General features: G+C 39.7%; 1 protein-coding gene and 1 long non-coding RNA gene across 5 annotated transcripts in view; one reads left to right on the forward strand and one right to left on the reverse strand.

Annotated features, from left to right (window-relative positions):
• Nucleotides 1-3,362, reverse strand: part of LOC121140371 — a 109,280-nt gene extending 105,918 nt beyond the window's left edge. Inside the window, exons 1-2 of the long non-coding RNA XR_005877173.1 lie at nucleotides 2,644-3,362; nucleotides 1,500-1,581 (exon numbers count right to left, since the gene is read on the reverse strand). This is a non-coding gene — a long non-coding RNA (uncharacterized LOC121140371). The remainder of the gene's footprint in view (nucleotides 1-1,499; nucleotides 1,582-2,643) is intronic.
• Nucleotides 1-13,525, forward strand: part of B3galt1 (beta-1,3-galactosyltransferase 1) — a 560,539-nt gene that overhangs the window by 451,403 nt on the left and 95,611 nt on the right. The window lies entirely within an intron of this gene.

Here is a 13,525-nt window from a genome sequence, read left to right on the forward strand (position 1 = left end):
TATAGGGTGAAGAATATTGAAGCAGAGGAAGAGAAGGGTGTCTGGCTATGGGAAAGGACTAGAACAGGGGATAATGTTTTCAATAATTCCATTCAAAAGAAGAATCCATGATGCAGGAATTGTGGTGATTTGGACTCTAGCCTCAGAGACATTTCAGGTAGGAGACTCAACCAGCAGTGATGGATAGCTTATCCTTCAGATGACTCTGTGAAAACTAACAGCAAGCATACATATGGGGATAGGGGTGGGAGTGGGAGACACTTGAGGAATCACAGGAAGTGAAAACTTGAGAAAAAGCATCACTAGGTTTAGGAGCCCTGCAGGAACACAGAAACTTGTGCTACAAGCAGCTTGCTCAGTCAGTCAAGTTCGTCCCACAATCCCTAATCTCCAGGATATTGTAACATTTAATGAAGGTGCCTCTAGATTGTGTGAACATGTTTCTGAGGAGCAGGTCAGGTAGAAGTCAGCTGATACCACTGCAGAGCCGGGGAAGGAAGATAATGATGACCCAAGAGCCAGGCAGGGGCTGACTGACTTAGAGCTGAAGGCATTGTACTCATATAACAAAGCTGTGGCAACCTAAAATGAACTCTCCTTATAAAGTCTCATTTATATCTCTGCATGAAAATCAGAAACCAAGCCCAATGCTGCATTGTTCTGTGACTGTTACCTACTGTAAGTCACATTGCCAACCCCTTTTGACACATAGGAACTTTTTAAAAAAGAGTTTGAGATGCACTGAGAATGTAACTTGAAAATTGAAGCATTTTCAAGATGAATAAGGAAACAAAGGGGAGTACAGTAGATATGACACACAGTAGACATTTCAAGCTGACATAAATTGTTTTAATATGGAATGATTCTAAGGAGAACATTTTTAACCATATATGTGTGTATATGTCTATATATATCTACACATATATAGACATATACATGCATATATGGGCATATATTCCATATGGAAATATATATTCACATGTCAAAGGCATTTCTACATTTTATGAAAAATAAAAGTAAAAGGGGATACTTGATGGTGAGTCTACGAAGGTCTACAAATGTAAAGCATATAGCCTTTATACTCATGAGGAGATCCATGGGTGTGACGTTGTACACCATTTATGTATAGTCAATGTAGACTTTCTAAAAGAAATCCTACTGCTGTTTTAAATGAAGTGCAGGCTCTACCATAAGTGGAGAACAGCAGTTCCCCTTTCACATCACAGTTAGGTGTCTCTCTGGATAAGATTTGCTTGGGAGGAAAAGTGTACCACGGTTCCAAGAAATGAACATATGCCAGGCAAAAGAATGTTCAAAAGACAGAGAAAAGAAAGCTTTTGTCTTGGAATTTCACAGTACTTAAACACAACAGGGCAGAACATCCTGTGTATCTTTGGCAACTACATTTGGGCAGCTGTAAATGCAGAGAAACTGAATTTGAGCAAATTAAGCTGAGGGGAGCCAGAGTAACCAATGAATGCACATAGTGCTGAGTTTACCTGACAGCCCGAACAATGACAAATCCAAATGGGTGTGTCTAAGACCCATGTTAGGCCATCTGCCTACACTTCCAAGCAGATTCTGAAAAAAAAAAGCCGTACAAATACCTGTACAAAACTTGCTTCTGTGTCTACATCACTTGTTATAGAACCTGGGAAAACAAATGCAGCAGCATAGCTGAATTTGAAACATAACAGATATACTCAGCATTTACTTTGCATGAAGAAAAATAAAATACAGGAAAACTAGGATAATAGCACAATCCCCCACCCTTTTCTGAGCTGACTGTTGGAGATTAATAATGCTAGGCCAGGATGGCCTCTGAGTACCCTTACTGAAACTCTCACAGTTCATGCAGAGAGAGGAAGTCAGGCATCAAAGCATGTAAGTCTCTGCTGAGACCGGGTCCTATTGTCCACTGTCCTCATAGTCCTCTTCTCTTTCTGTGGAAATGTGAATTGTCTTCCTAAATGCTTTGTCTTGATATCAGATAAAGCGCTGTTTTCATCAGAACCAAGCAGTTGATTGTGAAAGCTGTATTCAAACTGCCTCATCACAGACCTCATATAATATTGTCTCCTATATTTAAGGTCTCTTGTAGAACAGGTTCTGGCTGCTAATCTGAGACAGATTCCTCAAGATCACACTTATCTTCCCCACTCAGTTTGCGCTGTGATAAACTAGACTTTGTGAGTTTTGTGCCTGCTTTACACAATAGGAGATTGGAAATGAGATGAATGCTTGAGAACAAAGGCAATAAAGTGTTATTATAGTTGATGAAGGAATGATTTGTTTCAAATGTCAATTGCTTAGAGCAGGATTTAGTAAAAATCAAATAATAATGGCTACCATATTGGCAATGTATTTTCTTATTGATCTTTCATGGAAATCAGATTTCAGACTAGAAAAAAGCCTACCATGCTTAAGACCAGATCTGAGAGCAAGGGTCTGTGATGAATTGGTATCAAGTTTCCAACTGCTTACAGTACATTTTCAGAAGTGCCATGATACTTAGGCTCATAACTTTTTTATGTTACTTGATTTCTAGATTCTATAGGCCAATAAAATTGAAAACTTAAGGTTTTATGTCCCAGAATAAGGTTATACTGCAGCAAAATTCTCTGACATCGGCATTAGTCTTACCTGGGGAGTTTATTTAAAGGAGATCCCCAGAACTTCACCCTCCAACAGTTGCCACACAGAGGTTAAGGAGAGACTGAGATGCTGTACTTTTATACTTGTAGCTCATGTACCAGGAGGCTTATTGATGGGGGCTTGAGAAAAATGACAATAGCTGCATCCTGCCTTTGAATCTAAGAAAGAGGACAGGAGAACTAAGAGGCTTAAAATAGCTGAAATCAGAACTGATATCAGACTTCAGGTTCAGATTGCCAAAACCCTTTCAAAAGAGAGGGAAGGGATTTTAAAAAAGAATGTGTAGCTGAGCCACTAACCTTGCCCCCTACTTCAACTGATTCACCAACCCTAATCCCCTTCAGTCTCTGATGCACCCGCTGGGTTTAGCACCATGTGTTTCCAGAATCAAGGGAGGTTTAAGCAAGAAGTACTAACCTTGCAGCACCTGAAGACAATAACAAAACTGACAGTCACATAAATACGTCGCTTACCCACAACTCACTTTCAAACATCTGGATGGTGTAGTTAATCTACATTCATCCAGATGTTGCAGCTTTGTGCACGAAACCGTCTACACATTCCAGCCGTCTGTTTCAATGTGCATTTCCGTGCTTGAACAGCGTCTGGTGTAGGGTGATGGTGTGCTTAGAACCTTGCAGTTCTCTTTCCAAACAGAGTCAGTCCCAGTAGGTGATTTGTAACTCAAATATTCACACTCAGAGCAAAGTTTCCTCTGGAATCATGTTACATATGGTGTGCAGTGCTCAGGCCAGCCCACAGAAGGCTTCTTAACATAACATAACTGACATGGGGTAAAGACTAAAATACCCAGTGAGATCTCAAAGTCCATTGCTTCTCTGAAACTTGGAGGAAGAATATGCGGGGAGGATTTTTCTTTCTTTCTTTCTTTCTCTCTCTCTCTTTCCTGTGTCTAGCATGACAAGGGCATCATCTTGAGAACAAGATTGTAGTATCCACTATATTGGTTATTCCACTGTCATCTCCCTGGCCCTCCTCTTCTCTCCCTCCCTTTCCCTCTGGAGAATCCTGTGTCCCCATGTTACCCACTCCCATACTCAAAAATCACATTCTAAATGCAGTTGTCTGAGCTATGTAGTAAAGACAGAGGTCTGCGCAGATGTGACCCTAACATTTTAAGAAATATTTGTCTTTTGGAAGAGACTGATTATCTTTCAAAAGTGAGTCTTGTTTCGGCTGTTGCAGCGGCACTCCACGTGGCATAACCCAAGTACATGAACCTAAATATTCTTGTCAGTCCTGGGAAAAGATTACCCACTGGCTAGGTTGGACTTAGGAATCTCCTCCAAAGCACTCTGTAGGCATCCTGCTCACATTCATACCAAACCCCTTCTGTGATTTCACCTCTAAGTTTTTAGATTTTGCACAGCTCCTAGGTTGTTCTTTGAGGCAGCCAATAGGAAGCCACTGAGATCACAGATATTACTATCAAGGGCAGGGCCTTGAAAGAGGCAAAAGGGACAAGCATTTGAGACCATGAAGCATTTCCAAGGTGAATTCTGCTACCACTAACAAATGCATTGGCCCATGTAGACAAATATTCATGTTGAGCGTGCCTGCACAGCCCAAGCACAAGTGATGGGCTACATTAGTTAACAGAAGAGCATTTCCCAGTGATAGGCTGGGATCAGTGTGTTCCATGTGGTATTCAACTCATGTGGGTGCAGCTTGCTAAAGTGGCAGCCTTCAGCTGCACAGGAAAAGGGTTTGAAATACGCATTGCTTTGCTGTAGACTCAACTAGTGAGTGACTCACCTATCTTTGGGGGGTAGAAGAAATCATTTCACATCACTGCTCTGTGTTGATGTATTCAACCAGAGAAGTCTGCAGAAAGGGAAAAGCATAATCACTGTAGAATTTAGGAGGTCATAAGGAAAGAAACTGTGTCGATGTCCAAGGAAATCTTGAGCAGAATTCATCCAGAAGGAAGGGCCAATTCCCTTTATTTTTTGTTTAACTGACTGAAAATCTCATACTCGCAGGCTCCATTCTGTTCTATCTTTGTCAGAGCAGAAAATGTCTTTTTCTAATGTCAGGACAAAGTGGATGAGAGCAATAAACAGAGGGGCTCCTCAGACCCAAATAAGTAGGTTCAAATCCCATCTTTTCCCCACCCCCTCAGCCATCTTGCTTAGGACAAAGTCCTTGTTCTCTCAAGCATCCTTCAGGTCTGTAACACGGACTAACAATAGTTATTACCATCCACTACCTCAGAGGAAGTGGCGAGGAAGAAGATGTGCTGAAGGAGCCTACTACCCCATAAGCAATCACCAAGTGGACCTATTAATAGCTTGAAGGAAATAAATTGGTGGCCTGCTCAGTTGAGTGTAATAACCGGCAGAGTGAAGAGCATTTCAGTCTAGCCACGCAGACAGAATCATTACATTCTAAGGCAGCTCTGCTGTCCCCATGATCATAGGTCCAGAGTAGCAAGATGCATTGCTTCTCAAGGCTTCCAGTCAGTGGTGTCAGGTTTCTTGCAGTAGATTAGTCACATGCTGGGAGAAGATGAGTGATTAGTCACCTGGAAGGTTGTGACCATCTCCATCATAATCTTAGCACAAGACTGATTGCAATCTGAAAGAGAGAAGGACCTTTTCCCAGTGAGGCCATGTATATCCAGAGGTCAGCCTGGGGTTGATTTAACTTGATTTCCTATTTGCCTTTTCACCATAGACTGAAACTGGCTGTTAACTTCCAGTATATGCCTTACAAAGTCAGCCTCAACTCAGGCCATGATTCTAGCTCCCTCAGGGAGAAGACATTCCCAGACTCCAACTCTAGATGTATGAGCTTGTCACATGTCCCCTCCTCATTATGCTCTGCTACAACTCGATTGTTTTTTATCTCTCACTCTACAAGAGCTCACTCAAAATATGCAGATAGTTCTTTTATTAAATATGATATTAAGAAAGGTTAGCTTCTCTTTTAGCCCTGTGGGCACTTCCTGAAATATGTGAATTCAAATAGGAGTAGAAATAAAATAGGTTCTCCATCTGTCTGTCTGTCTATCATCTATTTGTCTCTAGCTCTTTTTCTTTTTGTCTTCCAACATTATACTCATTCCTCTCCTTTTCATTCTTCCAGCTGTCAGATAAAACCATAAAGAGAATACGAAACTGCATCCCATGAGTCCCTGTGAGCCTACACTGTAATTGAGTCCAGCCTATGTCAGCACACATAATCTACCTTATAATCACCCATCCACTCAATCTGCCATACTAAATCATGTATCACCAGGGTCATAGGTTTTCACCATCCTTCTGTAACCCAGCTTCTGGTATAGAGATATTCTGAGTTGATTTCAATGACAGGACATAGGTGGGAACAGAAAGGAAGTGAGGATATTCAAGGTGTATACCCAGTACCTTGCAACCTGGTATGTCTTAAAGACCAGTCACACTAAGGGCCCTCCAGCACTTTTGCAGGCCCGTTGCTTCATGTCTTCCATGGCCTTGACTTCAGTACAATGTTTACAATGTTCAATGGCGATTTTAGTGTTTTTCTTGATATCCATGTTTCTGTGTATTTCTGAATATAGTTCAGTGGAACTAGACCAACAGGCCTACTTACTTAGGCACAGTGTACTTCCAGAGGTCCTCTGTCAAAGAGGCAGGTTTGGGTGTGTCAGCACTCAGCCTCTTAGCTCCTTCCCTCCAGTGAATGACAGTGAACTCTAGGAAAATGTTTTTTGGATGGCTACCTACCTGTGGTGGCTGTGGTGGCCTTGGGCATAGCCAGTATAGGTCAAGCACTTTTCCCGTCATGGGTTTTCTACTCACTGCTGAGTAGTCTCATTTACTCGGGTTTCCCATCTATTATGTAGGGTTTGGTCCAGGGCAGAAAGGGAGGAAGGAATACAATAAGCCTAGTAATATATAAAGGAAAGAAATGTATTTAGGCACATAGTTCTGGCAAGTAGAAGAAAAACAAAATCAGACTGTTACATCTTGGAAGGGTCTTTCACCCTACACCATGGCAGCAATACAGAGAGAAAGGACAAGCATGTAGGTCAGAATTTAGACCAAACTGAATCCTTCAAGGAAAACATAAACTCATAAGCTCTTCACCCACAACACAAGAAGTTTCCACCAGGCACCTCCCAAGAATGCCCAATATATAAATTTGAGGACAACCTACTTGACCCTCACACCTAAGAAATGGGTTCCACTGCCCCACATCTTGGGGTTTCACAGTGATCTGGAACAAACAAACAACAGCCTCTTCCGTAGAAAATGCTGTAAATTGGTACATGAGGCATTCAGCACCGTGCCTGGCACACAGAGAACAGCCATGTATTTCCTAGGGAACCTAAGCCCTAACTGCTAAAATGGAAGCATTCATAATACATGAAGGAACCAAGGAGAAGCTGGGTGAGAGAAGTCTCTACTCAGAACACATTCATAGGGAGAAGGCAGCACTCAGTAGACTAGAAACTGAAATCTATGGACTCAGTATTTTTGCGCCAGTGTCCTCCTGAGCTACTGCAGCTTCCCTCTCCACTCTGACGGGAATCTAGAGGCAATCAACTACAGGGGGAAACTGAGCGTGTGCGTGTGCTAAAGGGAAATACAGTTCTGTCTGCAGTAAGTAGCTGTTTTCCTGCAAAGGGCATATCCTGCTATAATGGGAGAACTCAGAGCATCTATAGATTTGCATTGATTTTTGCGCTCATCTAGGCTTTTTAGGGTGTTGTTATAGCTGAGCAACTATTTGGAGGGTTTGTTTGCCTAAGTTTAACTGCTCTTAGGCAAAGCCCAGCATGAAAAATACATGACTAGGCTCAGACTTATTTAACTCGGCTTTTCTGTTGTCACTGGGAACTAGAACCAAGGTATTTGTTTAAAAGTCTAAGGAACAGCCAAGAAGGTCATTAGTCCAGGAAGTTCATGTAAGGAGACAGCTACACTTAGTGTAAATAACATACAAAAAATTAAAGAAAACTCTTTAGTCACAAAGATTGAGTTTTGCTATGTGATTTTCTTTTAGAACAACTGGTGGGAACTTACACTTGTTTAAAATTCCAATTAAACTAAAAAGACATGTTTCATGATAAACTAACATAATGGAACTGATTTTTGACTAGAAGGCACAACTCATAACACTAACATGACAGGTGTGTGAATTGTGAACATTGTAAGAACCGTGGGTGTGGAGAAATGAATTGTTTTGATGAATGAGGGAGCTAGATGTCATAGCAGCAATTGTCCTCTATAATAATCAGGCCAACCTACTACTTGCAACATGCTGAGCAAGGAGGTGATCGGGGACAGAGCGATGCATTAAAGTGACAAGGAGGCTTAGCTGCAAGCCAAGCTTGGATCATCACATCACCATTTTTTGTAGCGTGATGTAAAATGCTGAGTTGTGTAAAGTCCTTTTTCTTTTCTTTTCTTTTATGCACAATTATCTTCTATTGGATCAAATCAGTGTTACCCTATAGATTTCCTAAGACATGTGCTAGCATAGAGAATAACAGTTGACTACTGCAGGAATCCGAGTTCTCCATTCCTTTCTTAAGCTTCCTAATAAGTATATATCATTTTATTTGCACAGAGTGCTTCATAAGCCTAATGGCACAATATCATAAAGTTCTACAAAATTTAAGAATAAAGGGATTGATATGTTACCCATATTATTGGCATTCGTGTTGTAAAGGGTCTATAATGTCTTGACTATTGACACCACTGTAAACACGAAAGATGGATTTTGATATGGCACATTTAAACTGAAAGTGCAGAACGCACCTTATAATTCAATGCCGTGTATTCCTGTTGACCTTACCCTGAGAACTTAAGGCACATGCATCAACAGCATGATTCCAAGGCTGTAAAAAGCCTTGCCATCAGAGGAGACAATATAAAATATTGTGGAACAGTGATCACATAATAATAGTTACCTACTATAGCATATTTTTCAATAATAAGAAATTAATTTTGGTAGCAGGGATTTTTTTCTTCTAGATCAAAGGAGAGATATTCTAAGTATGACACTGACTGACACAAAGATTGAATTTTCTCTGGATACTGCTGTTGTGACTATCTGATCATATCTTTCTGGAGAAATAGCATACATGGAAAGGGACTACATTCATAAGCAGAAGAAATAAAACTGCATGCTTGACATGTATTCTGAGAAAGAATGTGTTTTGGTCAGGAGATTTACTACATTGTCCCTATTTATCATGTGTTTATTTAATTTTATCTCTTCTTAGTGGTGTTTAGTTATGATAAGGCAAAATAAGGCATTGTATTTCATCTTTCCACTAGATATTTAAAGGAAAGAAGAGAAATTGTGTGAAAGAGCTGGTATCTGGCAACCCAGGACACTGAACCAGTACTTCACAGATGTGAAAACAACCAGGGCACCATAAGCTCTGATATTCACAGATATCCTCCTGGCATTTTGTTCCAAGCCATTCCAGGAGAGATCAGTTCACCATATGGGAATGAAGATAAGAAATCAATTCTTCCACCTGAAACCTCTCCACAGGATAAAAAAGTTTCTGAATCCTATAGACATATTCATCCGTGGAAGTTAATCTATATACAGCAAGGTCTAATATTGTAGGCTCTCATATATGTTACACATGAGACACTCTCCTTCTTTTCATTGTTGATCCTCTACCACACAGCCCAGAATGTACACAGGAAGTAAATACTAATTGACTAGACTCAGAAGTTTGAGGAGAGTGAGTAATCCTACATTTGAAAAGGAAAGTATCCAGGTGTAATGTCTTCTTTTCCCTCTACTAACTAAAAGAAAAAGTACCTATTAGGTACTATTTTACATATAGAAGGAAAATGTGTAGGCTGGATCTTTTTTTTAATATGTCACATAGAAAAATAATTTAAAAGTGAATATCCATCAACTATCACCCATTGATTTTCATCTTCTTTAGTTTACTGTCATGTCATAATGATGTGTCACTCAACCTGTGATTGAGATTTTAAGAATATCTTCACGCAAATCCATGGAAACCACATCAATACATGAAATTCAGGTTTCCATCTCAAGAACACAACATTTTCAGCGAGCACTGTTCTTTTCTCCATCCTGGTTCCTTTGCAGTGGCAAGTATCTTTTCTGGGAAAATTGACCATCCTCTTAGCAATGCTGAGAATATAAATCCTGCTTTTCCTAGAAAATCGAAACGAGTCTTCTCTGAGCAAGCCACCAGCTTAGCTTCTCAGGTCAGCCAAATGTCCTGCAGTTCTGAGAGCTCTTTAAAGAAAGAGGTTTCTGTGCAAGTTCTCCCCCCCCCAAACTGAAAAGGTGCAACTTAAGAAAGCACCTACTAATCCCCTACTTAGCCTTTGTCTTAGCTGCTGGCAGGAATAGAACTTTAGTTTTAGGGGTCTGTTTCCTTTTTTTCTCGTTGTGACCCACCTCCTAAGCTCTGGTGGTCACCCAGCTGTAGATTCTTAAATAGCTGGGGTGAAAAGCATGGGCTACCATACCTGGCCGGAGGCTTCCTTCTTTAGAAAGAAGGAAAACTTCAGCTATTTTTTTTTCCTCTTGAGGGACTAGACGGGAACTTTGGTTAAATATCTCATACAAAGGATTTCAGAACGATTCCATTTAACTAGCTTAAGCTTGAAACAGGGAGGCTGGGAACAAACCTTTTACCAACAAAAAAGAAAAACCTGACTTTAAAAGCATAAAAATAACTCGGATTGTGATTTTTAAAATCTGTTATAATTTTTGCCCAGAGGCTGATTAGACATGAAACCCATACATGAAATTTGCATGTATTTGGTAATAAAAATTGTTTTTAAAGCCTTCATAAGAGAAGCTGTTCTGTATTCCACAGTGATTGCATTTACTTCCTTATCAAGTTGTACTTATGGCTGACATAGCTTAAAACAACAAAAGTTCATGAAGTACACAGACTGTATACAGAGCAACAATGACTATTCTGATGATTTATAAATGAATAACTAAGACTTTACCTTTAATTATAAACTAAATGTTGAACATTGTTATGGAAATAAAGCCTTGGGAAATTAATATTGTATTATAATCTTCAGTGGTCTTATGAATGATCAGAAGGGCATAAAAGAACAAGTTTGGGTTGGTAAGCTTAATGAGTTTATATCTTGTAAATAAACATTTTGGAATAGACATAGTAGCTGTATGTATTAATCTAAATATACACTAGATAATATCTTTGGAAACAACCAAAGGAACCAATTATGTTATGGTTTTCCTTCTCTGTAACCCACTCTATGCCCAACATAGTCATGTTAAGATTGCTGATCAACTAACTACTCAAGTATGAAAGTACAACTGATCACTGTATGTATGTCTAGATCATAAAGTACTAACTAGCCTAAAGAAGAAAAAATAAAATGTGTTATAATCATACCCTGAAGACAAACGACCATTGTCTTTATGAGTGTCTGTGCAGGACCAGTGCTATGAGTTAAGCTGTACTGAAGAGGCCTTTTCATGGAACTGTATGAGAGGTTTTGAGAAATGAAATCATTCTATACATAAAAGATAGGCAACATATGGATTGGGTCTCCATTTTTGAGTGAGAAAATGTAGTCTGCAATCACATATACAATTACCTCTGCTTTCAACAAATAGTAAAGTTTGCTGTAATTCAACTATTTAGTCTTTTTTTTCATGTTTAATGGCTCCAAATACCATTGAAGCATGCATTAGACATCAAGTGTCTTTTCAAAAAGTTTTCCCATCTATTCACTGATTCCAAGTACTTCCGACTAGAGGTACCAACATTAGTCCCCATTATCATTTGTTGAAATTATTCTAGCATATTTATGACCCTTTCGCTTGTATGGGGTATGTATGTGTTTCACTAGCACAGTTAATAATACAGGGTGTAGAGTAGCCACTGTCTATCCAGTGGAGGATGAACTGTGTACCCCTGCATAGGTATACGTAAGTGTAAATCTAGGGCTGATGAAATTAATTAATTGCTCCCAGAAATAGTCTTCCACACTTACATTGTTCTATAAAGCTTTAAATTAAGATTATGCAAACACAAAGAACCCTCCTATTTTTGTTTATGCATCTTGAATGCACTTTTATTAATATGCAAAATTAATACTTTTTGAGAGCTTAATAATTCTATCCCTAGATAAGCACACTTTTCGATAAGAAAAAGAAAAGCAATTATTTCCTGATTTATTTCAAATGAGCTACAGGGCCTAAAACATAACACAGACAATAATAAATATAAATTAAAAAAAGTTTCCTTCAGCCCCTGATTTATTAGAACACGAAGTTATAAAAATAATGGCATTCCACACTGGCATTCTTCAACTGCTATAGCCTGATTATTAGGTCTGAACCCAAGATGCTTGAGTGCCCTTTGCTTTACAATGACTAGGAAAAGCCATTTAGAGACAGTACTGTGCACCCTTTCTTAAGGAATTACCGTCACACCCTGTTTTTGAGAAACTCCTCACTAGATAATGTCAACATAGAATTGTGTGGGTCAAACTTCTCATTGAAATGAAAATAAAACAAATCTGTGTAAGAATTTACAATATGTGTTCATCTATTCAGTATGCATGTGTGAGTGCACAAGTGTGTGTCATGGTGTTCATGTGGAGGTTAGCGGACACATGCAAGGTCACTCCTCTCCTCACTGTGTGGGTACCGGATATTGAACCTAAGTCATCCGGCTTGGCAGCAAGAACTTTACTCAGATGAACTAATTTATTGGCACATACATAGCAAGATAAAGGAAGAAATTATTTACTGTGCTGTGTGGTTTCAGAAGCTTCAGCCAACAATCCTTGGATCTTCTGCTTCTGGGCATGTAATAAAGAAGGATATCACAGCAGCAGCAGCATGGGACAGAGGGTACTCATGTGGCAGATAGGAAGGAGATAGCAAGGAGGGGACCTGGGAGCAAACATAAGAGCAACCTCCAATGATTCACTTCCTAAAGGCAGGCTCCATCCTCAAAAGTCCATCACCTCCAAAAATAGCACCAACACCTGGATGCCAAAGGTCCACATACTGTCCATGGAGGACACTTCACATTTGTGCAGAAGCCTTTCTTTACCAGAGAAAACACTCCCTGATGCTATTTGGATATAAGCAGAGAGTCTGTACTGTTCTGAGGTCATTAACTGGATCCCTGTGCAAAGTGGCTTAGCTATACACATAGTCTGGGGTACCAGCAGGGTATGTGTTTGTGAGGAGCTGATGCCAGGTCTTGCTATGCATCATGGTTTCTGGTCACCAGGGGATTCTTGAATGCACTGTCATTAGTGTTTGCATGTGTGAAGGATGTGCAGTCATGCTGAGGGAAACAGAGGCAATGTAGAAAGTGTAGCAAAAAGCCCTCTCATTGCACGTGGAGCTACCTCTAGTGTGAGTCCAAAGGGAAGTGAGAGTCACTCAGGCATAATTCCACCAAAGCTGGCTGAAATAAGTGGTGTACTGCTTATGAGAAAATAGAATAGTCAACAAATCCCTAGCTCTTGATCCAAGATAATTCATAAAAGACATGTTTCTAAGTAATCGGATTCATAAATATTTTATTGGTTATAACTATTGATAAAAGAACAATTTTTTCTTATCTTGTTTACTCATTTGATCATATAAAAATCATAAACATAAAGATAAAATACATTTTCACTGAAAAGTAGAACATTGCATGGCCAAATACTTGATAGAAAACACTACACAGACAAAGGATTTGTTGTGGGGCTCATGGTTTTAGCAGATTTGGAGCATGGTGGTTGACCATATTCATAATGGTTTGGCGAGTAGGAGTCAGAGGACAACTATGAATTTTATGGATGAAAGGAAGCAGGCATTGAGAGCACAAAATGCTAGGGAAGAGGCAGGCCAGGAAGAAGCCTGG

This window comes from Mesocricetus auratus, unplaced genomic scaffold (genome assembly GCF_017639785.1).
Source record: "Mesocricetus auratus isolate SY011 unplaced genomic scaffold, BCM_Maur_2.0 Super-Scaffold_100004, whole genome shotgun sequence".
NCBI classification, from domain to species: Eukaryota; Metazoa; Chordata; class Mammalia; order Rodentia; family Cricetidae; genus Mesocricetus; species Mesocricetus auratus.